General features: G+C 39.5%; 1 long non-coding RNA gene across 1 annotated transcript; it reads left to right on the top strand.

The window, feature by feature from the left end:
• Positions 1-10420: 10420 nt before the first annotated feature.
• Positions 10421-12250, top strand: LOC130528866 (uncharacterized). The gene is made up of 2 exons (XR_008951419.1): positions 10421-10683; positions 11943-12250. It is a non-coding gene; the product is annotated as an uncharacterized LOC130528866 (long non-coding RNA).
• Positions 12251-25779: the final 13529 nt, after the last annotated feature.

Raw genomic sequence — 25779 nt, 5'->3', positions numbered from 1 at the left:
TTTTTGCCTTGTGTTTATTTGGACTTTTCCCACCTGTGGTCTTGTGATTTCTTCTGTGCTGTTCCCTGCAAGTTTTCAATAAAGCCTTTGATTAAACTGTCCAGAACTGCTGTGCTGAGAATGGATCCTTCAACGCCCGTGTCAGTTATTGTGTTACTACTGCCCATATATAAAGCATACTACAGGTGTAAGTCATATGTGGAGAAATTAACTGCTTGGTCTGTTCTCTCCATGTGATTTTTTTTTCTAGAAGGTTTGTTGGTGTTTTATCATATCCTTGCTCTCTGCCACAGCTATATGTACCCTCCTTGTGTATTTAAAATGCACTTTTCCAGATTGTCCTTCCTGCTAGCATCCAGCTGATCTGATTTACTCTGCCATTTTTGGTTTGTTTACCTGTTTGGATGGACTACTGGTACAACACTGTTTAATAAAGATGTGATCTTCCTGAGCTGTCTGCTCTTCATTTTAACTAATGGTACCATTTGTCAGAGGTATTCACATCTTAGACCAATTCATGAGTTGAACTTTCCGTAAATTGGTTGTAACATAGAACATTCAAAATCTTACTGCCCTAAGTATCTAAATGTACTCTCTTGTAGTAGGATATGATTAAGGCACCACTTCTCTGAGCCGGATTAGTTAAAAAGGTGCATATACGTTGTGACCGACTCAAATCTGTGCATCGGGATGTAGCTTTCCAAAAGCAATCTACTTAATCTTATTTCAGATGGTCTTACTACATCTCAAAAGCAATGCATGTTTACTTTTATATCTTTTGGTTTCTTTGAGGAGGTGGAATGGTTCTTTGTGTACGAGGCAGCTGAAGAGTCTCAATCTCAAGATCCTGTTGGTTTAGAATAACACACTGGTCGAGACTCACACTTATCTAAGCTAATGCTCCCTGACATGACTCATTCTCTTACATGAAGTATACTCATAAATATTTCATTTCAATACATAATTTCAGTGTTTGTAACTGCAAAAAACTGTGGGGTATTACCACTGTACAAGTTACGATAGGAGTTTTTTTTACTACATGAATATTGTCTATAAATAAATAGGTGTTACTTCACTGCAGAGAAAGTGGACATTCACTGATGAATCTGCAGCTGCAGCTGAGCTGCTGCAAACGTGTGGTCAAAGATGTGAAAAGCAGCCATGAAATGGTGGTTTTGCTGGGGCAGTGTGGACGGAACAGAGGGTGGTGGCACCGTTCAGTGAATGATGATGGGGTGGAAACTCCTCTGAGTGGTAGCTAACGTGCCACAGTGTGACACCATGAACCCAGTGCTCTGTTCTGTTTAATCATGTCAGTTTGGTCTGCTTTGGAAATTTGATTATGCCTCTTAAGGCAAAAACGTTGAAGGGGAGAGGGTGGGGTGAAATATTAATATCATCTGAGATTATGAAACCCCAGTGTGCAATTTCCCTCTCTCCTTGTTCACCATCAAATTGTTAGTAGTTCATCATTAGCATGAAGCTTCTGCATTTCCATTTTTCTTTCTGTGCACCCTACAAGGTGATTAATGTGGGCCTTGATTCATTAGTTTATCATCAATGTGGCTCTGAGTGATCGCTGAAGATCCATCATGCCCTCTGTGGTGCCTTGCATTGTAGATAAACACTCAGCATGCTCAGAAAGGCTATCTCCAGATCTGTTGTGGTTGGCTCTTATGGAGAGGCAGGGGCACATATCTCACAATGCCTTGGCCCAGCCCACCGTGCTCAAAGTGCTGCTATTGTGCTGCTCTCTGCCTGAAAACATCAAACTATTAAACTGTCACCACATTAATTTGTTTAAAAAAGAGGTGGAGCATATAATTAAGTACTGCAGAAGGAACTGCTAAGCTTCTTATAACTACTTTTAGTTTTACATGACATGTCACATGCACTAGCTAATAACAGTCATGATATTCAACATTTTGTTGAATTGGACCGCGTTTTTCGACAAGAGCACATGGGCATTTTATGTTGCTGACCTCATGTGGCAAGAATATCTAAATGCTTTAAAAGACCCCACATGGCTTTTTTCAGTAGGTACATTACACACAAAAATGCACACAGGACAACAAAGATGAAAGAAATTCCAAAGAACAGTATTCCACCTTTCTTTCAGCACCTCTGCTGAAATTTACACCTAATATTTGGACAAATACTGAGCTGAGGCCAAGATTCACAAGGGAATGGGCGGATTAGCAGGTGGCGACGAAGAAGTACAAGGACCTATTCAATGTTGTTTTCAGTTTTTGTTATTATTATTGTTATTATATGCAGGTTGGCTAAAAATGATTTATGTTAAATATTTTTCCTTTTATAATTCATATTTTACCTGAAAAACGACAGCCAAATTTATTGAACCCGACAGATTAGAAAATCGATATATTTATTAAAACATGTCCATGTCACCAAAAGCAGCGTAAGAGAGCGTGAAAGCCACACTGAGGATCTCACTTCTAGACCAGATCACCAAATCTTATCAGGGCAGACTAAAATGTCATCGATGCGTTTTGCATTCCACTCCTGGATTCACACTCAGGTGAGACTACATGTAAAGTTCTGCCGACTATTGAGGAGTAACTGATTTCCACTCTGTAAAACGTACTCAACCAACAAATTCTTCAAGTATCGCTCCCTCCTCTGGCTCAATAACTGAACTCGTTCATATTCACAGGTCCCAAATTTGAATTTCAAAGTGAACTAGTGCACATTCATTGTTCACTGTGTATCACGTTCACATTTCAAACAACAAATCAAACAATATTGACTATAGCAGCAGTTGTTATATTCTGTGACAACTTTTTTTTTTGTTTTGGAAGCAAGATAGTTTAATAATTATGTTGCGTTTGATGATTTAAACACTCAGGCACATGCACTATGGCTTAGTTGGGTCTAATCTTTGCTGTACAGATTACTTCTGTGTTATTTGTATCATTCGTTTTCAGTTGATTCGTGTATAATTATTCTTTTGAATAAACATTGTGTTGAAAGTGCTGCAGCTGATAAAATCAATAATAAAGCTAATCCCAGATCAGCTTTGTGCTCTGATCCTTCACATCTGATCTTCCCCTCTTAGATGACTGTGTGCCCTTTATAAATACAATTAAAGGTCAGTGTACATTTGAACTAAATAAGAACAATGATGGATAAAAAAAAGAAACTCATTGCATTTTTTGTCCTAGCCAAAACAGACTGATCAGTCTGATGACAGTTAGCTTTAATTTTTTGAGACAATAGTAAAAGTGAGACCAAAGATTCCGACTGTCAAATTTGAATCTCCTTTATTCTCTTAAGGCTCATGAATTGTAAAAAAAAAAAAAAAAAAAAAAAAACTTTTTTTGTATCTAGTCACTTGACTTTAATGAACTAATTTATTTAAAAGACACTGATTAAGAAATCCAACTGTTAAAATTCTAATAGAAGTTGGTCAAATAACAAAAAGTTGGCAAGGTTGTCCAGAAGGACCAATGTTTCTAAACCACGATAATTTTTCTTTTTTTATTTCTCTTGACCACTTTATCCCTTTAGGTGTCATGAGGGAGGTGCCGGAGCCTGTCCCACTGCATATGGGCGAAGGTAGGGTACATCTTCTGAATGAGTCGCCAGCTCATTGTAGGGCGCTGGGTGAGCATTTTGGGGGGGTGCAGTATCTTGTTAGAAGGTACCGCAGCGGTGATGTGCAGGTGTCTTGGCACATTCCCCTACTAGCAGAACACCTAGCATGTTTTGTCTTTATTGGGACTTAAAATAAGAAACCTCTGCCGCAACCACTTCCCCAATAAAAATAAACGTTCAAATTCAATTTATTGTGGATGAATATAATTAAATAACTCTTCATGTTTCTTTCCTGGGGAGAAATCTAGAGCTGATATAAGAGTGCAAAATGTCTTTGTTAACCTCAAAACTCACTTCAAATTTTAAAATGGAAGGAGAACTCATACGATTGTCCATAACAGACAGACCTTGGTTTTCTTTTCTTTTTTTCATAAATGCCATCAAAATGAATGTGCGGCTTTGAATAAGAGAGGTTCATCTGCTTTCTGTCTGCTTTCACTTCTATGTCTTTTATCTCAACCTTGTGTTAAAAAAACAGTTAATTGATTTTTGACGCCAAATATTTTCTTGAATGTCTGCACAGAAGAAGTGCAGAGTGCCTTTATTTCTATTTGTTCCTCCTTAAAAAAGGATGCAACCGCTGAGAGGTGACATGTTCCCTGCTAACACTGCAGAGTGTGTATACATGCCAGAATAACTGAACTACCAAACTACCTTTTTCTAATGACACCATGAGTGCACCATAGTTGCGTCTCGACAAAAACGGCGAGAAGGTTCTACGTCAGCACGAGGCTGCAGGGGCTTCATGGGCAATTCAAATCTTGTGTCAGTGTCACCGCTGAATGGTGAGTTACTGATAACTAGGACTAAGTCCAACAAAAATCCATCTGTCTTCATTTATCGTGGCCACTTGGTCCCACTTAAGACAAAGCGCTGCGAGATGGGTGTTTGATTAAGTAAGCAAATGTTTTAAAGTCATAAAATGTAATTTTGTGTCTGTAATGTTATTGATTCAATGGGCTAAAAGTGATCTCAAGGCTGTCAAATATCATCTCTAAATGGTGTACATTTTCAGTTGTGCATGGAAGTGTTCCTGTATTTCTGTATTTAAGCTTTGAATGTCGTCTTTTTTATTACAAATTAATTTCTCACATCTCCTCAGTTCTGAGAATTAATTTTCTTGACCAGTATTTTCCCTTGTGGGGCTGTGGGGAGGGGATGAAGTGGGTTTGTTTAGTTTTTCTTACAGTCTGTGACCAGCTTAGATTCTTTAACAGCAATAATAATACAGCTATTATTGCTCTTACTACTACTACTGCTAATAGTAATACTAGTAATAATAAAGAAACAACAATATATTGTTTTCTGGAAAACCATGCTTCCATTGTTGTAATAAATCTTTTGGGTTTTTTGTCAAGATAAAATTATGGGCCAATATTCTTTTTCTTTCAGCCAAGACAGACACAAACAGCTATGCTCCCTTGCTGCCTCTCTCCTCTTTTCCAGCACTCCTCTAATGCGTCCTAATCCCGGCTGAAGACAGACGCGGGCTGTGTGTGTAAGAAATATCTCTTTGCTTTTTCTGCCTCAGTTCATTATTTTTCTTTCTTGTCACTTAGTGTGATAGGTTGGACAGAGGCGCACAGATGAGCACTGAAGACACAGTCACAAGGCCTTAATCTAGTCTTTAATGCGTGACTTCAGAGATGTCATTTATCTTGTGACTGCAGCAGGCGTCCGCAAAACTTTATCTCTAATAATATATTGATGGATTAAAGGGGTCAGGCAGGAGACCAGGCAAGAAAAATTGCTTATTGACATCAAAATACAGTGCCCCAAAACCTGATAAACATAGGGACAGGAGAGTGGAAGTCAGAGAGAGAAGGAGAAGAGGGAGATGAGGGAGGGGGGAAATTGAGTTAGGTTATTGTGAATGTTTGCACCCGGTAATTTCCTTCCTTCACAAGAGCCTCTGGTGGTCTGAGCCCTTGGCGTGATAAAAAAAAAAAAAAAAAAAAAAACAGCTCTCGAGCTATGCACTGTGCAGTTGCCAAAAGGAAGAAGCTGGTGACTGTGAGGTCATTTCCCCGTTTATCTTGACATAAACTCCCCCACCACCAGCCCAACACTACCCACACGCTCTCCACCCTGCACCTTATTAATCACACTTAAGTGCTGTGTGAGACTGGAGCACCGGTGCAAAGGCAAACCTAAATGTTTGGCACTATCAGCAAACTGCAATACAAGCAACGCTGCACCAACTTGGGAAGGGGATGGCAGGCGATGGTGGTCGCCCAACGCATACAAACAATTACAGGTGCACACGCACGCACGCACGCACACACACACATCCATCCACACACACATTCGCTCAATTCCTCGCTGCTTTGAGTGCCATGTGTGGTGTTTTTTATCAGAGCCAGAGCACTCTTTAGTCAGCTTGATTTTAGCAAATGCTGACAAGATGCAGAGAATTTATTATTCTGACAAACAGATGACACAATCATTGTTGTGTTCTGTAAAAAAATCAAATAAAAAAATACACATGTCGAAGCAGAAAATGTCAAAACGTTTGCGCTCAGTTGTGATGAATTGGGCAGGAATGAGTCGAGGAAAGAAATGCACAAGCACTGAGGTTGAATTAAACCTCCAGGTATTGTTTAAAGCCTTGGAATTTAATTCTGAACGTTAGATTATTTCTCTTTCTGATCCAGTTTACTTTTAACCATCGTTGTCAGGGTCCAAATTCATGTTGCCCTTATGATAAATGCTAACTCAGTGCATATAGAATGCAAATAAAGACATTTCCCCCTCATGAAGGACATTTTGTTAATGTGTTGAAAAATTAGAGGTGTACTAGTTGAACTAGTACATTTTTTGCATATCCTATGATTTTAAATGAACTACTTCACTGAACAATGGTGAGTTGTTACAGACCTGCTACACCTTGAAGGAGATACTAATTCCTGGAAGAAGAGAACCAGTTTGAATAGATTATTGCATTTCTAATTAAGTTATATGTTTCATTACTCATATCAATATTAATACAATGATTTTCAAATTGTTATTCATTTTTATCTGAAAAAAAAACCTTTAATAGTCACATTGACGGCCTATTTTATCCAATGCTGTCTAGTATTGTAGTTTCAAAACCTGAGCCAATTTAACCAATTTACTCAATAGAACCAATGATTTTTTCAATTTGAAATAAGAAGAAAATGATTTTGGAATCTTTGTCATCCTTCATACAAATTTTATTTGTCAGCAGGATTGACAGTTTTATTGGTTTACCATACTTGTCTGTAAACCAGTAATGAAGATATTATTTTCTCTATGTCTAAACAAATTGTGCAAAGTGCTGTAAAGCCTTCAGCGATGGAGGCCAGTTCACATAACAGCACCTCCATTAGAGCCTTGCAATGATAATCTGCCTGTGTACAACAACCACTCCTCTGTGACTGGGAATAGCACTCTCAAATGTTATTATACAGGAAATTAGTATGAAGCACAACTTCATAGCTGAATCCCTGTCAGCGAGTATGCTGAGTTGAATTTCAATTCAAAGTTCAAGAATATTTTTCCTGGAGAAGTCTTTAATTACTCAGATCCTGCGCTTTGCGATGGATAGTGATAAACAGGCAGGCTTACTTACAAATCTACCAGCTAAAAGCACATTTTCCTCCCTGCCTGCTTCATCTTTTGCAGTCCTTGCATGAAAGCCACGTTTGGATCCAGTGGCAAGTCTCTGGAATCCTAAATACAGTCAATTCTAACCCTTCATATACTCTTACAGTCCAGGAAAATTAATACACTTTACTATTACAAGATAAAGCTATAGGGACACATTACACCAGGCATATCTGCAAGCCTGTAATACCACAGAGTCAGCATTCAATAAAAAGACATTTGCAACCAGGCATTTCTCACAACAACACTTGAGAGAGATTTAAAAGCTACTAAATTAGGTGCAGCTCATGTGCAAAAGGTGCCTGGTAAGCAGGGTGATACTTACTTAAAATGACAAGAGTTGTTTATTAAGGGGGTGCTTCCTTCAATTGCAGTAGGACCACTTTGTGATGTGCACGCTGCTATTTTGCCTCAAACAGTTTGCACAATGTTGATTGACAATCATCCCTGATAACTCATGTTACTAGCATACTGATAGTCCCTCCTATTACAACATGTAGGGCTTCTGCTGGGTCCAAGCAATAGGTGGACTAATTTGTGACACCCGGCATTGGTGAGTTGTGCGAATGTGACACGCAACAATCCTTTGAGGGAACGAGCGTATTGGCAGCATCAATGTTCACAACAGTGCAGCGTTTTTATGGGCAGAGCAACCGCATATGAAGCCATTAAAAATTTAATCCAGCCAACAGGTGCACATATAACATCAGCTATTATAGAAGCTGGCAAAAAATAAATGAAAGTTTTAGGATCAGCTTCTATATCAACGGATGACAACTTAAGCAGAACTAACTAACATTTCTCATGAGCGAACAAATCATCAGCTAGTAAAGTACGATATGAGTTTAGATTTCACTCTGTGTCACCTGAAGGACAAGCAGTCCTCATCAGTTAATCCCCCTCTGGACACAAAAAAAAGCCGAGGGGGCTGTAAAGTAGGTTTACAAGCCTGTATGTTGCAAACTAAGACTGCCTATATTATAGCTGGTAAATCTGTCTCCTGCTGTGACAATAGCCATAAAAGTGTAGCGTTTGCCACAGAGCTCCAAGGTTGCACAACGTGGCAACACTACATATTATTCAAAAGTAACAATGATAATGGTCAGACAGCTGCTGTTTCCAAACATCATTGTGGGATGATTACGTTCTGCCCGCCAGTCAGACTGCACTCCAGCTTTATCACGGCCATTATTCAACCCTGGGCGTGCATCACCCCAAAAGACACTCTACAAACTGGCCAAACGCAAAGCAGACGATACAGACACGCTGCACTGTAATGATATTCCCTCCTCAGTCAGTACAACACATGCAAAATATAAACGGGGAGTAATAAAAGCATAGTTTGCTTTGAAAAATGAAAGCTTCGTTTCTCTGTTGCCTAAGAGTCAAGCAAAACCAAAAGGTTGCCCCACTGTAATCTACCTTTGGGTCTGGCTACATTAATTCCATTTTCATATTCAGCATCCACCCCCTCTCCCCAACTATCCAACCACTCCCACTTAGCTCAGATCCCTCAGAGCTACGCACGGGCCTGGGAATACCCCAGAGCTTGCATGCCAGCACTACATAATTCTGGCCCGCCTCATTATTTAGCATGTCACCACTATTTTACATGTTAACACCCACTGCATCACCATCTAATTTATTATAAGAATATAGAACGGGTCAGGCTGGAATGGGGTCACTTGCTTTCACCAGATGCAGGAAACGAATTCACACAAAGTCAATCAAGTCAAGGTGAAAGTCCATATCAGCAAGATGCATTTGTGTCATTTTGGGGGAACAAGAGCATTTTGAAAGCAGGGAGACTTTTCTTGCAGCCTGGCAACATCTGCTTCACTGAGAGTTTAAGTATGTTAATCTTCATTTTCATGCAGGGGAAAAACTCAGGTTTCCTAACTAAAAATTGGAGGGGTGGGGGGGGGGGGGGGTGTAGGAGTTGAATTGCCAAGAGTTGAATTGGCTTTGATGAGATTTAGCTGTAATTATTTTTCAGCAATAACAATAAGGACAACAACAACAGAAGACTTAATCCGGCAGTGAGAGGGTCTGATTCTGCTTCCTGGTGACAGTGATTAGGCCTAATCTAGGGTTTTACTGGGTTTGGGGGAGAAATGTAATGGCTGAGTGTTTTTGTTTTGACAGAGTTTTAGTTGTGTTGGATATATACGTTCCGAGCTGCCCCGCATTGCTTCATTTAATCATCAAATGGTCTGCCAGATTTTTTTTTTTATTGATAGATGCATTTTATACAAAGCTACAAAAAACTCATTACCACACTATTGCCTGCTCTTGATGAAAAAACATGTATCTGAATACATTTACTACAACATTTTTAAAGTTAGTTTTATATATTTTAATTGACCTTACTGATGCCATTCTTTATCTCTATTGTCGTGTGTAAATTGAAGCAAAATATACAAATTTATTGGAAAATAAAAATTACACTTTTTTTAACCAAATATTTTGCTTACAATGTTACACTTTATGAGTCAAACTAAAAGCAAAAAAAACAACCTCAACCATCTTTTTAATTTTAAATTAAAATGTGCATTTTGTGGCTGTTTTCTGCATTAGATCACTACCGCAGGTGAGGGGATGTTTGGCCATGCGGCAGCATAGCGCCGCCCTCCCTTCCTCAAAAAAGCTGCTGAGAAGCAAAGAAGGGCTGGAAGTGGGAGAAGGAGAAAGGCCAGATGTCAGGGCACGGCAGGGAGAGGATTGCTAAGCGCTGTGAACATTTTTCAAAAATGATGTTTTGTGCCTCAAACATCTTGCTTACAGCAGCATGGTCTGATCCAAGCATTATGTGCGAATACATCAGTAGCCCTGGACCACCCCCCTCCACCCTGCCACCCCATCCCACCTCTCCACAGGCGCACACACCACAAACACACACGTTTCCTACCCACTGAAGACCCTCACCCCCACCTCACCACCATCCTTCTTCTTCTTCTTTTTCTTCTCCTACAGAAGTAAATTATCAAAACTGTGTTTGAAAGTGAATGAAGGGTGACTTGCTTTCTCTCTCTCTCTCTCTCTCCTCTCTCTCTCTCTCTCTCCTCTCTCTCTCTCTCTCTCTCTCTCTCTCTCTCTCTCTCTCTCTCTCTCTTGCTTTTCCCTTTCCCGCTTTGACATCTCAGTTTTTTTTTTCTTACTTGCCACCGTTTCTGGGCTAGGTGATAACTGCCGGTAATAGGATTAACATTGATTTCTTTTTGCAAGAACAGAGATGTGCCAGTTCCAGCTATTTATTGAACTGCCAGCTTTGAACTATGAAAACTGACTGCAGGAAAAGACCTAATGCAGCATTTTAAAGAAAAGAAAAGCCTCTGTGCAATTCTTCGTTTTTTTGTTATTTCCTCTTCCCCTGTCTCCTTTTCATTCTTTTTGTTGTTACAGGATAAAAGAGAAAATCAGCCGCCTCTGTTCTAAGCTCTGGTAATGACTTTATTTACTGACTTTGTTGCTGCTTTATTTAAAGCTCACCAGTCAATATAGTTATGATTTGATCTGTAATTTGCTTGGTGTGTGACTTTTCTTTCACCTTGAAATAAAGATCCACACGAGCCTTTTCTTTCTCAGCGGGTTGTGCTACAGGCGGGAAAGTGCTTGCTCTTAAACCCTGATGTATGGATTGAATGAATGTTGATGTTTTTAGAAACTGGAAGTTCTGAATTGCTGCTATTTCAGAACAACAGGTTATTTTAGCTTTAACACTGAACAAAGCAGGAACAATATCACATTTACTTATAGTTTTTTTCTTTCAGCATTTCTTTCCTATGCATAAACAAGACAGTTAAGCTCATAATTGTTCATTGATTGCTGAGCCATGTGTATTGGTAACACTTAAGCTGTTAGCAGCTCATAAGTGCCCTCTGATTAGTGGTCAATGCAAATCCTATACGGTTTGGTATGACAGTCATTGTTTTGCTCACAAAATATCAAAGCCAGATATAAACATGCACTAATTTTAGTGAAATTTCTGAAATTAGAATTGAAATGTAGACACTGTATCAAATCTGAAAATAAAACACTGAGACCTAAAACCCAATTTTTCTAGCAATTTACCAAAATATATATATTTTTTAATTCTACAGAATCTTTATAATAATTAAAGCCTGCTTGAATTGTACTTAAAATTGAATTGATCTTAAATGGATGATATACACAAGCAAATTATAGAGCTCAAATCTGATGTACAACACTGAAAAAAGAGGGAATATCAGTACATTTTCCAATATTGCATGTAGAGATATACAGGGGGAACGGACATTATGCAATAATGACATCGACTGAGGAATTGTGTTGTGCTTGACTGTGTGTCAGGAACATGCACCCCCATATACGTCGCAGCTGAAACAAGGACCGACTACCCCTGTCACCGCACATGCACCCCTTTTCGCAAAGCAGACATCTGTCAGCCAACTAATGTCCCCTGACAGAACATGCTGTGAATCACAATAGCACGTCTGTGAGGGGGGAGAGCGAGAGAGAGAGAGAGACTACTCATCTGTGTCACAATCTATCCCCTCGGGCAATCAAGGAATAAAAAAAAAAACAAGTCATTAGCAACTGGTGGGGTTTGCTCCAGCAAATAGCCATTTGACTGAAGATTTATGTGAACTCCTGACTGGAAATGATTTATTTATTTATTCCAACAGAGGATGTGAGATCATTAACCTCCGCTGTGTCTCCAGGGAATGACATCTGTGACCCCTCCGAAGCATTTTCACAAAAGGCCCCACGCATCCCCTAAATGCACCGCGTCCACCAAATTCAGAAAGAGGAGGAGGTGTCGGAGGCTTGGCTGAGGGGCTGGTCTGAGGACCAGACGAGGACGGGGCCTCTGGATCCTTAATGCCATGAAAACACTCACTTGTTGACATCATTTTAAAGAATGAGAGAGAGGTATTAATACAATCCTGCTGCCTGTGAAGATAGCACCAGTCCAACTCATTCTTTTGTCATTCATCTTAATGCATAAAGCACAAATAATGGTGATAAATGAAGTTTCCTTGTCTCTTTTGACCAGAATGAGCCTGGTTGTCTTAGTGGCCAAGGTGTGGTGATGTACTTTCAGTTTGTGATCTAAACAGCTATCAACAGCCACCCTCATTGCATAATAATAATAATAACAACAACAATAATAATAATAATAATAATAATAATAATATCAAAGGCTATTAAACCAGTGTAGTCACTTATGAGAACAATTACTCCAGTGGTACTGATAGACGATTAATACCGCTGACAATTAACAAGAGTTAATTGCTTTCATTGTAAACGTGCGGACAATTTCTTTTTAATCAAATAGCTGCTGGCCATTGTGCACAGTCTTTTATGTTTTCTTACGCAAATATTTGCAAACGTTCAGCTACAGATCACACTAAACCAATATTAAATGAATATATAAGAATATGTTAAATCCCAGTTATATTAAACAAGCAGCAGTATGATCAGGTTGCGTAATCCTGTGTGTGTTTCCAAGGTCTAATTTCAGCCTGATGATTTGAAGATTGTTGTCTCCCAATGCGTTAACAGTCCCAGTGCTTTATGTACATCAATACACTGTTATTGTATAGATGTACTGTATTGTACCATGTATTGTACCACTATAGTCATATTCATCAAAGTTAATGATAAAGTTGAAATGTGAATGTAAATAAAAAAATTAACCAGAACTCAACAAGTGCCAATGTGCAGCATTACTTAGGTATGTGGAATAGAAGACTCTTCCACGTCAAAGCTGCACCAACCACATCTAAAGGTGAGATAGAAAGATTAATAAAAATGTCTTTCCTCCATCCTCGACCCCTCAACATCATTTAATTTCATTTGCTTTGCATTGATTTGATGAAAATCAGGCGGTGGTACAGCGGTGCCTCACTGCAAGAGGCTTCTGGGTAAGAGTCTCCTGGGGCCAGGGGCTTTATGTGTGGAATTTGCATGTTCTCCTCATGTCCTGGAGGGTTCTCTTGGGTCACTCCAACTTGCTCCCACAGTCTGAAAACAAGCAATTGGGAACAGGCAGATTGGCTACTCTAAATTGCCTTCATAGCACCGCCAGAACCAACCCACAGTAGTCCAAACGTAGCTGGACTACCACCCCCAGACAAGAGCATGTGAAGACCAAGTTAGCCTATGCAATGTGTGCATGAGTTAGCATTTGCCTATATTTTGCTGACCTGGAAGCAGAAGATTTATAAGTACTCCACTCATAATTTGACAATCTCCTTTGTAGACAGAAGGTCCAGTTGCTTAAATTACGCACGCCAATCGAATGACAAGCGTCGTCCTAGTTAGATGAGCAAGTAAATGCATCCCTGACTGTCCAGGGTGTACACTGCCCACCCCCTGTAAGCCCATTAAATAAACTGTCGTTTAGAGAATGTGTGCAAATGATTGTGGAAGACAATAAGAAGCGAGAGGCACTTGTCTGGCTCGTGGAAGTGATGCCAGAGCAACAAGTAGAGCAAACACAATAGTGGAGAGCACAGCAAACACTTTCATTAGAGGTGATTAAACGGCAAGAGGAGATTAACAGCACACATTTATGACTGAACAGGCGGCGGCTTCCTTCTAAAAGGCTTGATCATTGATAGTAGCATTTGGGCTTTAAAGTGTATGTGGAGATAATCATCATCATTAAGAAGGAAATAATTATAAATGCTAAACAATTTTAACACAGTCCCCTCATTGATTTTTTTATAACATTAAGAGACAAAGATTAAGACTTAAAACTTCAGTAGAAAACATATAACGCTCAAAAAGCAACAACAATTCACATTTTTAAACATTCTGCATAAATACCTACTATACAATGATTTGTAAAAATAACCTAATAACCTCATCTAACCTCGTTATAACCTCTAAAACAGCAATAGAGTGCGATATGTATAAAAGAATAACCCACACAAACACACATGCATCTTCAAATGATAGAACTTGCACTTCAGTAAGAAATATGTGATTTAAAAAAAAAAATACATTTACTGTTTGTCTAATTATTTTTTCACTTCTTTTACTAATCATGTTTTGATTGTCTACATTAACACATTACCACCTTAAAAAAATAACCATTTACAAATTAAACATGTGTCATAATATAGAGCTTTAAATGTTAATAAGTTCTCCCTGGACGTAAATTGTGTGATTTTTACGAACCCAAAAATGCCCGACAGATGCCCGCTTCCAAATCAAACTGCACAGTTTTCCCATTTCAAAAATGAAGTTGGGAAATATATAGAATAATTTAGAAATCATGAGAGAATAATTTGGCATGCTGGAAAACAATATGGCACTATGAGTGAGTGAGTGTGTGTGTGTGTGTGTGTGTGTTGCGGGGGGGGGGGGGGGGATTGGGGATAAACAAACAAACCTTGACAAGTGCAGCCGTAGAGAATCAGCCTGGGGAACACCAAGGTCTGCGGCCTGGTGCAGGCAGCTCTGTATGACACGGGGACTTGCCAAGTACCGACCCTGAACTGCAGCGCATTGGTGCTGCCTGGCTGCACTAAGCAGTGGTTGCCAGTGCATGCTGATTTATCAGGGGAGCAACGCCAGCCGTCACCTCGTTCTTCCTTGTGCCCTGCCTTTATAAAGAACCTCCCTGACGGCTCTGATAGTGCAATCAGGGCCACAGCAGAGCCAACGCAATTTCTCATTCACTCTTTGATAACCCCGTGCCTTACTGAAAGCCAATGGCAATGGCATCAACAAAACTGGAAAGAGTTGCTGCATTTTCAAGTGGGGGGAAAGGTTATGCCTTTTCAAATAGAAGGGAGTAAGGAGAAGTCTGTGTCACTTTGTGAGAAAGACTCTTTGTCCCACAGGTGACAGGATGCCGGAGCATCAACGGTCCGTAGCTAGCTTGTTGTGAGGGCTTCAAATAATGTTCTTAAGCTTTGAAATTTAACTGCATTGGAAAATCTTTATTCGTCTTTCATAATCAAATGTTATTGTAACTCTTCTGATAAGCATATTGCTCTTGACCTGGTTACAAGACTGAAAATACAAGACTTATTGAAATCATAAGGCTTCACATAACAGCCATCTTTTAAAGACAATATAAAAAGTTGAGCCAATATTCTTCTGACCTGAATTGTTCTGGCATGTGGGTCAGCTCTGCCTCACCAGGATCTCAGCTGAAGCATTGATTCCCAGTTGCTCCACATGTCTCTGAACTCTGCCGTCCTGCAGTGGAGCAGCCATGTTGCTGGTTTGATCGACTTCAGGGGCCCTCAAGGTCAGACCACAATGAGATTCTGAGGTGAGAATCTAAGGTCTGATCAGCATGACTGTCACGATTGCTGATTCCACAGGTTCACCACAACTACAAATCTTTGCTTCCAAAACCTTGTGGTATATATACTGTATATATATATATATTTATTTTTTTTTTTTTTATTATTTTTTTTCGAAGGACTTTTTGAGACATTAAAATTCAGTTATAATTTATTCAAACCTATGTTGGCACCACTGATGATATACTAAAAACCCAACAATGCTGATTATGATCACATTTATGAGTCGTGAAATTCTTTATGGTTACACAGGTTAAATACACAATAAATCTATAATAGAAAATTATTACCTCAATGTGCTCTTTTCCACTCCCAGTTCAAGGGAAATTAAAAACTATTCAATGTAACTTTTGCTTTTTGTGAAAAAATAAAATTAAAAATAAAATAAATATTTTATTTTCCTATTTCACTAACTTGAGCTTTATTTTATGGATGAACTTACAGGCAGAAGAGAGAAATCTGCATCTGGTAAAGATCTGAATAGCACAGGCAGCCAAACATCCGTGTATTATTATAATAAATGAAATAAATGAAAATATACCTGTTATATACCTCTGTAATCTAAACGCCACGCAAGCACAAATATAGACTCGAGCGAAGGACACTGTAGCTTCATGTGCATCTCCTCGCAGAGCTGTGATTGGTCCACTTGTTTATGGTAAATATAAATTGCTGTCACCTGTCATAGAATAAGCGTGAAAGAGTTCAGCAGGACAAAGTCAGACTGAGAAAGAAGACCATACAGTAAGACCACCAATCTGTTTGCAAGGATGTTTCAAACATTCCTTTCAGTAGCAGCCATGAAAGGTGAGGTATGAGGGATTTAATGCACAAAGTCCGTCTTTTGAAAAGACCATCACATCTTGTAACGAATCAAAGTCTGTATCATCATATTGATGTAGAAATAGCATAACAGTGATTAACTTATGCTTTCAGTGGAATCATTGAACTTAAAAAAAGAAAGAAAATATGTGATAGGAATGAATCTTGAATGAGACTCTGGAAGATCAACAGCTCTTTTATGGCAAAAGCCAGGGCAAGAATTCCTTGGTGTTTTGTTGCTATTATTTCACATAAATTCCTCTTACCACAGTACCTTTAGATAATATTCAACAAATATATTGTCCGCATCCATTTCATGGGTTAGCTGGTAGCCGTGTGCTGCATATAAGGCTGCTTTTATGCTGTTTTTAATCCAACTTTATTTTGAATTTCCTTTTTCTAGATACAGAGGTCATTTGTGGGTAAGTGCAATAGTAGTGAAAATAGCAGGCTCAGTATTAAAAACTTTTAGAGGTAATAGGAATTTGGTAAAGCTGTATCCTAATAACTTATCATCAAAATCATTGGTTGTGTATTCAGACCAAGTTAGAAATAACTGAGAGGCATCACAATTGTTGCTAACATGGCGATTAGAAAGAACATTTGAGACGATTGGTAGCAATGAGAGATTCCATCATAAAGTCAAACAAAAACTGTGCATGAAAGTTGCTAATAAAGTTATCAGCTAAACTGGATTTATTTTATGAAATATTCAAATTCTGGGCATTGCTACTCAAGTTTTCTTCCAGTTTCTACTGAGCAAATTGATGAGCCCCTTAAAAAGTAATTAGGCTGGCGATGGTGTCTGCTGTAGTGGTGGACAGAGCGCGATGCTGTAGCTCCAGACTTGAACCTGAGCAGCAGCTGAGCATTTGATTTGCAGACTGCGGTCCCTGCATTGTGAGAGCTTTATGGTCCCTTTATGGTACGCCAAGAGACACCTGCATGGGCGATATGTTGCCTGGGACATTTTTCTCTCTCCCACTCTGCTTTTGTATCATTAGCAAAGCGAGGGAGCTGTGAATCATTCGTCTCAGTCCCCCAGCACACACACACACACATCTTGTTCAACTTCCTTCCACCCCCTAACAGCCCCACCCTCCCTCCCCTCATCTAGGGTGCTAAACGGCTTGACAGAAGGGTGCCCAGACCGTTGGCAGTAGCCATCGACTGGAAGGGAGAAGCTGCCAGGAGTCCTTGATGGATAGGCTCATTTTCCAGCCGGCAGCAAGTCTCGGCGAAGCATCCGTGTCATTTGTAATGTCAGCCAACAAAATGTAATCAAACATTCCAGCGCTTTAATCACAGAGGGCTGCTCGAGAGATGATTGTAGTGTCAATATAATGCTATTTCATTATCTGTTTGTATTTTATATTGACAGTGTCAGATAAACAGTGTGGAAAATTAAGATTAAAAATATGGTAATTTCATTTCAATCACCCCAGCTACAGTTGCTGGCCCATTATGCGATTGATTACTTCTGAATTAAATTTGGGGCTGAATGTAAAGTTTAATCTTCTTTCTTCTCTGCAATTCAGCTCCCCAAAGGCCTCTTAGTAAGTAAGTACCCATTTCATTTTATCTTTAATGAAAAGTAATGGCCCAAATTAATTGTATAAATCAGCTGTTGTATGCACCTAGTTGACACTGTGTTTTTATCCTTTTCATTTTTAATCTACTTTTCAATGTATTATGACCTATACAAGATATACATGGCCTTTTCGGGATATTTTGAGTAATTACTGCCATGATCCTCATCACGCCAGCATCCTTAATTTCTAAATCTAGTAAACTGAGAGTGGATTTTGTTTCAGTGAGACCAGAAAATAAGGTCAAACACAAGTTCTGTACAAGGTGCTTAGAGAAATGAAGCAGAATGCTTTATTGCCCAGATTGTCATTTTAAGTAGCCAAACACGCTCTCTAAACCAGCTGAGGGTTGATAGACATTTTAATTACATGGTAAATTTTAAGATTTTTCTTTACTCCCTGGCAGAACGCTTAAGCACTGTCATGTACTCAAGATTTGGCATCGAATTCTTTCTATTTTTTGGGCTACATTCGAAGTGACACAACTGTTAACGAGAGCTCAGCAGGAAGGAAGCGGCTGGAAATAGGAGCTCTTCTTTGTGAGTCCCATTCAGTGCGATTTGTCCCTCTTTGTAGTCCTAATTATGTGCCAAAGTAGGATAACAGAAGTTCTCAACTTGGCCATTATCCCAGCACAAAAAAAGAGACGCATACAAGAAGCTGATCACTTTGGAATTAGCAAACATGATACTATACGAGGAGGAAAAAAAATCATTAATACTGTCAGGGATTAGAGGTTCTGATTAAAGGGTAGCTTCTACCATATGCAAATTAGTGATAGGCATTTATCAGTGCCTGGGCAAGCTGTCTTAGCTGCAAAGCCACATATGTTTTTTAGCTGATTATAAAAGTGCTTGAAGTTGCAGGCTTTTTAATGGTGACGGGAGAGAGACAGAGACAAAGAGAGAGGAGGGAGAGAAAGGGGGGCAACTCATTTCCTTTTGGCCAAATTCCCGCAAAAGCATTTGACTTAATTCCCTCCTTTATTAGCTACATTCTTTTGTATCTAATTAAAACATTTCTCAAGTGAGCGTGTGCGTGCTTGTTTTATTTTTGTGCTCTTTTTCATTACCAAACAAATTGTATTCCATGCAGCCCCTTTTCTTACCATATCACCATAGTCTTGATAACGCTCCCTGGAAGAGGGGAATGGTGAATATAAGGGCAGAATTAGATGACAATTTGTCAGCAGTCCGCCATTGTGTGCAGGTCTCTGTGTTATAATATTTCCTTTCAAATGGAAGTGACCCCCTTTGTGTTAACAAAGAACACAAGGATGAAACTGAGCTCTGTGTGTTTCTCACCCGGTCCTGATAATGCCTCGGTAGCCCAGCACCCCCTCGTCTCCTTGAGGGAGCGCTTTAATTTATGCTTTTTCATCTCCCTGGGCGCAGCACTGTTAACCTGCTATGTGCACTACTGATTGAGAGAAAGGAAACCCCTTCTTCACACTAGACTGCTGCATGAGGTCTCATTTCTCACTGCACTGTTTAAAAGTTGGTACTAAAATTGGCACTTGTGGCATTTAAATCAATGTGCTTTTATTTGTTTAGGGGTTTTTGTTTGGTTGTTTTTAAGACACTAAGCCCATACCACATAAATAAACAATTGGTGATTTGCCAGATGCAATAATAAGACAGTCTTCTCAGCTCTGAAAAGGCCTTCTGGGCCAATGTGAAGCCACTGGCAGAACCATCTAAAGGCCTAACAATCAGGTATAAAGAGGGGTTGAAGGGAAGTAAATAAAAGCGTATTTATTTAGAGCCCAAAATCACATTGTTTGCCTTGGAGGGCTTTACAAACTGCACAGTCATGACACCCTCTGTCCTAAGACACAGGAAAAACTAAAAGAAAAAGATTAAGCCTAAAGGGATCCCCTTCCATGAGATGGACAGATGTGCAGTAGATTCCACTTATACAGAGAACATCAATAATACAACAATAACATATCTATGTTTATTAAAATCTGTCCACAGATGAAGTATCAATGGTCATTGTAAAGAAGTCCAAGGCCCGGGTGCATCTTCCGCTATCCTCGTAAGGAGCTCTGGGCTGATCATTAAGACTAAAGAAAACAAGACACGGTCCAGCAGTAATATGCACATTTATGTGTTATGGTAGTGTGGATAAATTTCAAAAGGAGAGGAAGCGAAAGAGAGAAAGACAGAGATGTGCGGGTGCATTATAGAAATATCCAGCAGTGCAAGCGTAAAGCAGCATAACAGAGCATTTCTGTGTTCGCCTTAATCGTAAGCTATAGAAAAAAAGCAAGGTTTTAAGTCAAATTTTAAATAAACCCATGGCCTCATAGGAGGAGGATTTTAAAATCTACTCTAAATTTTACAGAGAGTCATTGTAGAGAAGCCAATATTGGACTAATGTAATCTCTTTTCCTGGTTCTAGTCAGCACCAAAGTAGCTGCATTCTGGAAGAGCCTTTCGTCTTTAATGACTTGTTCGGGCAGCCCAATAGAAGTGAATTACAGTAATCAAGCCTGGAAGAAATAAATGCATGGACTAATCTTTCAGCATCACTTTGGGACAGAAAGTGCCTAACTTTAGCGATGTCGCGCAAGTGATAAAAGGCAAACATTAAAACTCGTTTGATATGGGTATCCAAAGACAGACCAAGGTTCCTTACAGTAGCCTTGCTAGGTGGCATTAACCACAAAGCTCTTGTGAAACAAGGAGCAATGTTGGGACAGGATCGTGGATCTCAGCTCCTTAACACAATTTTTCCATCATCCTTCTTGTAAAAAGGTAAATAAATAAGTATCTCACCAAATTCAGCAAAAGGTGCATCTCACCCCACATCATCTCTGGTTGACCAGAACCCTTTTCATGGAATTGTCTGAGGGCATATCTTTATCAATTTGCCCGGGCAACCACACCCTATTGGCTATTTCGCTGCAGTGCTAGGGCACAAATAGGATATTTGTCAAAACAATACAAGTGTGTATTTGGAAATTCACCGGTAAATGAATGTCAGCTCATGGACATGTATAATAATATACATATTATTATTTATATAATTCATATTGCACGTAGACACACACTACCCACTAGTGGGTAAAAATGAAATTTTTAACTGCATTTGTAAAAATCTACTTTGTACTTTTCTCCCCTTTTATCAGGAGGAGTGGCACCCCAGCACCCCCTGGATGATGGACTTATTCATCCCTCTTCTTCTCCGGTTGGTGCAGGCTGAGTATACAGGGTTGAGGGTTATGTCACCACTTACTCTTATTGACTCTTGTTGACTCTGCCTTCAGATCATTACAGGACACTACTATCTTGACTAAACTGATCTCAGTAATGCATATCACCTCGTGAGAATCCTGGAAGGGGACAAGTGGAAGATGGCCTTTAACACACCCCTAGGAAACGTTGAATATTTAGCCATGCCTTTCAGTCTCACTAACACTTCTACTGTCTTTCAAACATTAATTAGTGATGTTTTACATTATTTGTTGAACTTTTTTTTTCATCTACCTAGATAATATTTTGACATTCTCCCACACCCAGAAAACCATGTTGACCATGTCTGGTAGGTGCTTCAACAGTTGCTGGTAAATAGGCTATTGATTAGGCCTGAAAAGTGTGACTTTAATGTCACCAGAACTTCTTTCTTGGGCTATGTGATTAAGAAGGACCAGCTTCACCTAGATTGAGTAAAAGAAAGTCAAATTGGCAAACTCCCGAGTCAACAACTGCAACATTTTCTAGGTTTCACCAAATTTTATTGTCAATTCATCAGGAACTATAGTAAAGTTCCTTCCCACTTTACTCAGCTTACCTCCCTTAAAACTCTGTTTACCCCTGCAAATTCTTCTCTTGTTAACTCTCCCCAGCCAAAAGTAGTTACAAAACTACAGGCACCCCTGCATCATATGGTCAGAGCACAAGAATCAGTCTCATCTCTGTTCAGCTGGCCAGCTTAATTTTCCTCATTCTTGGTGGGCCCTATTCCTAGAATGATTCAACTTCAATTTCACGTATCAGCTGGAATCCAAGAACTAGAACCCATGCCAGTTAACATGACCAAGAATAAGGAGGCAACTGCTGACATCATTGTGATCAGAGCTATTCGGTGACAGGTGGAACACAAATTATGGGGTGCTCTTTTACAACATTTTTTCTAGCATATTGTCCACTTGGAAGCCCTTGGTGGTCCACCAAGGACATTTTTTCAAGATCATCTACTACCCCAGTGCTAATCAATTAATCTCCCTAATCCAGCAACACTTTTGGTGGCCCTCCATGTCTGCAGATCTTCAAAAGTTTGTCACCACACACACACGCACACACAAACACCAACTGAACTGCGATCATAAATAGGGGTCGTTTGAGAGTATGACTGCTAGTCTCTCTTCTACCTGCCCCCCCCTCCTCTCCTCTCCTCTCCTCTCCTCTCCTCTCTCTCCTCTCCTCTCTCTCCTCTCCTCTCTCTCTACCCAGCCGACCATCAGCAGGAGGGTCCCTCTATATGAGCCTGGTCCTGCTCAAGGTTTCTTCCTGTTAAAGGGGAGTTTTTCCTTGCCACTGTTGCTTGTTGGGGGTCAGGCCCTGAGATTCTGTAAAGCACCTAGAAACAATTTTGATTGTAACAGACGCTATATAAATAAATAATGACTGACTGACTGACTGACTGACTGTCTGTCTGTCTGTCTGTGCATCTGGTTCCCTTCCAAAACTTCCATCCGCCTTAGAAGCCACCGACCCAAAAACCAGGGTCTGCAATTCTCTTCCCAGGCTTGGAAGGCTTTCTGCCAGTCCGTTGGTACTCACTTGCAGTCTAACCTCTGGTTATCATCCCCAGGTCAACAGCCAGGCAGAATGGGCAAACTAGGACACGGAGGTCCCATTGAATGGATCATTAGTCCCCAGCATTGTCAGCTCGAAGCTGCTGGCAACCTTCATGGTCTACCCAGTATTTCACACCTCTCTTTTAAAGCCAGTAGCGGAGAGCCACTTCATCGCCCAGCTGACTCCCCCATCTCCCTGCATCATTGTCAGCCTTCACTCTCAAAGAGTATAGTCTCAAGAATCGCTTTTTGGTTTCCAGATCCCTGATCATCAATTCCTTGCTTTCTGAGTTCTAACATAAACATACAGTTAGTGACATTTATTGAGGGGCTCCTACTGTAATAGTCCTGGATTTTCTGTGCATCCGGTGCCTTGTTTTTATTGTCTCCTTTCCTGCATTCTTTTTCCCTCCATCACTCTCATTAGGCTGACCTGGGTAGGAAAATGGCCAATGATTAAAGAACTAATTTTAAAAGACTGGCTTTTCCTCCAGTTCCTCCAGATAATTGCATATCAGTCAGTAGCAGCACCGGAGATATGTTTTGCGCCCTTGTGTTTTCCTCATGACAGTCATTGTGTTCATCTTCCGTGTTTTCAGTGCCTCCTTGAGAGGAGCCACTTGCAGTCATTTCATGTGCTTTTTACTCACCCTTGGAGTTTAATTTTGTTTGCCCATTTGTGTTTTGGGATATGTTCCTTTGACCTGAACTTTCTTCTGAGTTTTTAATAAACTCACTTTTATTTTTGCTTGCCTATTGGCTCTGCCCTCCAGCTGCACTGCCCATTACAGAGAAGCTTTCAGTCAAATTTTGTTCACACTGCTTATTGGAAAAATAGCTAGAATGAAAACTAATACTGTGTTGGAAATCTCTCACCAGTCACTATGGGCATGGGCCCAGGCCTAAAATGGCCCAATAGCAGTGTTGCAGGTGCTGGTAGGGTGCCATGATTAGGCCTCACATTTCTAGCTGTAGAAACCATTGAGTTCACTGAACAATGACGACAGCGCTACTGTTACCAACAATAAATGTCATCATCCTTTCTGATGAAAGTATTCCAGTTATTATCCAAAAATTAAAGATAAGACCAGGTTAGTATTAGTTCCATGTCCCAGTTTATATGCAATGGGGAAAGTCGGATAATTATTCAGATTATGTTCTTCTCTTCAACACTAGGCGGTGACGTATGTCTTTTCAGTAGATTAATGTAGCTCAATTTCCTTCCGGGTTAAACATATTATGTCACATAAAAAGCAACTAAAAGAAAGATGGACAATTGTACAGCTTTATTCATCTTGTACCTAATGTATGCTTTATTTATTGTACATGTATAGGAGCAACAACATTTTTTGTTCCTTGACAGAGCAAGGATATTAAAGATAGACCAATTGCCAAGAATTCCTAACCATGGCTTGGAAAGATTTGTTTGTTTCCACCAGTGTTACCAACTCCACAATTAGCCAAATTGCTGCCCACAAGGTGGGTATGACTGAATTATGTCATTGTTTAATTTATGTAATTTGCAAATGTTACAGCAAGAGGATTAATATCATAGAAGAGACAAAACATAAGTTTAAAAAAATGGTTAGGGTTATTGTAATTGCTACCCCTTATCTTGGTTTGGGACCAATAAATTGACCCACAAGAGATACCATAGAAAGAGGACAGTAAGACATCTGTCTTCCAAAGATCAGAAAAGTCTTCAACACCAGTCACCATGTGGGAAACATTGCTTTTCACATACATACATGTCAGTATGTGAAAAATTAGATGATCAGATGAACAATGTTTCTTTCATTTTAATTCACTATACCTTTTAGACTCAAAACTGTAGAAAAGCCAGCCTCCATAAGCTGAATTGGTGGATAATGGTGAATACACTTGCTATATCTTTTTTAATAAATTATGTTGTGCACCCATACAATTCAAAAGAAAATTATAACAGTGACTCTATATTTAATGAAGAGTCATAAAAATTGCAGGCTTCAAAGATGGGCAAGCAGTTGCCTTGAACACTCTGGATTGGAAAGTCCTAAAGAGCAAAGCCACAGAAAATGAAAAAAAAAGATCTATTGTTGCTTTAGAAAGCAACTCCTATCTCTCAAGGACATCTAATTAACAGAAAACAGCTGAGTCCATTTCATATGGTAATATTTCTTCCCTTAAATGCATCATTTACAGTGCCTTATTGCTTACACCCACAGTCTGGCCTTTTTTGGGATTTTTTTTGTTTGTTTGTTTTTTGGGGTATTTTGTTGTATTTGCCACCCTATTTTAATCTTAATCTTTTCATAAGCCTTTTGAACCTCTTCTGACCTTTAACCTAATTTTAACTCTAGTGTACAGTGGGTTTTCCTAAATCATCATACCAGTGTAGATGGCACGATGGCTGAAATTGAAACACAATATTGCCTATCTAATATATAATTGTTTTGAAAATATATGTAGTCATGCCAAATTTCGTGTTCTCCTTGGGTTTCGCATATCATAGCAAAATGTCAAAATAATGTATTGCTAAAGTCACTTGTAGGACTGTCATCATCAGCTCCATATGCAATAAACCAATCACATCTGGTGCTGTGGATATAATTCACTCACATTGAGAAGAAAGAAAGGTTTATACGCCACTAAAATAGACAAAGACTGTACACACAAAACACTTTTACACAACCAAACCTGACTGTGGCTGAGCCAACACAAAATCTTCTATCGTCTAGGTCTGTCAGCAATAATACATCAATACATTTTTTTTTTAATTATCGCATTGAGTGGTAATTTCAGTACAAGCACGGAGTAATTTGCTATAATAATGTAGCTGATAGGTAGCAGAGTGTGGTGGAAGCATAACCAAACAGACTGAATAACCAAGAGGAACCTGTTGCTCCATTTAATCGCTTCGTGAATAAAAAATAGGTACAAGGTACAAATTGTTTTAAACAATTGATTTCAAAAGAATTGAATTCCTTGAGCTAAGGGTTAACAGGTTTGATTTTGGACAAAATGTGATCCAGGCCTT

The sequence above is a fragment of the Takifugu flavidus genome, chromosome 7 (assembly GCF_003711565.1).
Source record: "Takifugu flavidus isolate HTHZ2018 chromosome 7, ASM371156v2, whole genome shotgun sequence".
NCBI classification, from domain to species: domain Eukaryota; kingdom Metazoa; phylum Chordata; class Actinopteri; order Tetraodontiformes; family Tetraodontidae; genus Takifugu; species Takifugu flavidus.
Note: the sequence above shows the minus strand (reverse complement) of the source record. Positions and strands in the feature narration are given on the sequence as shown.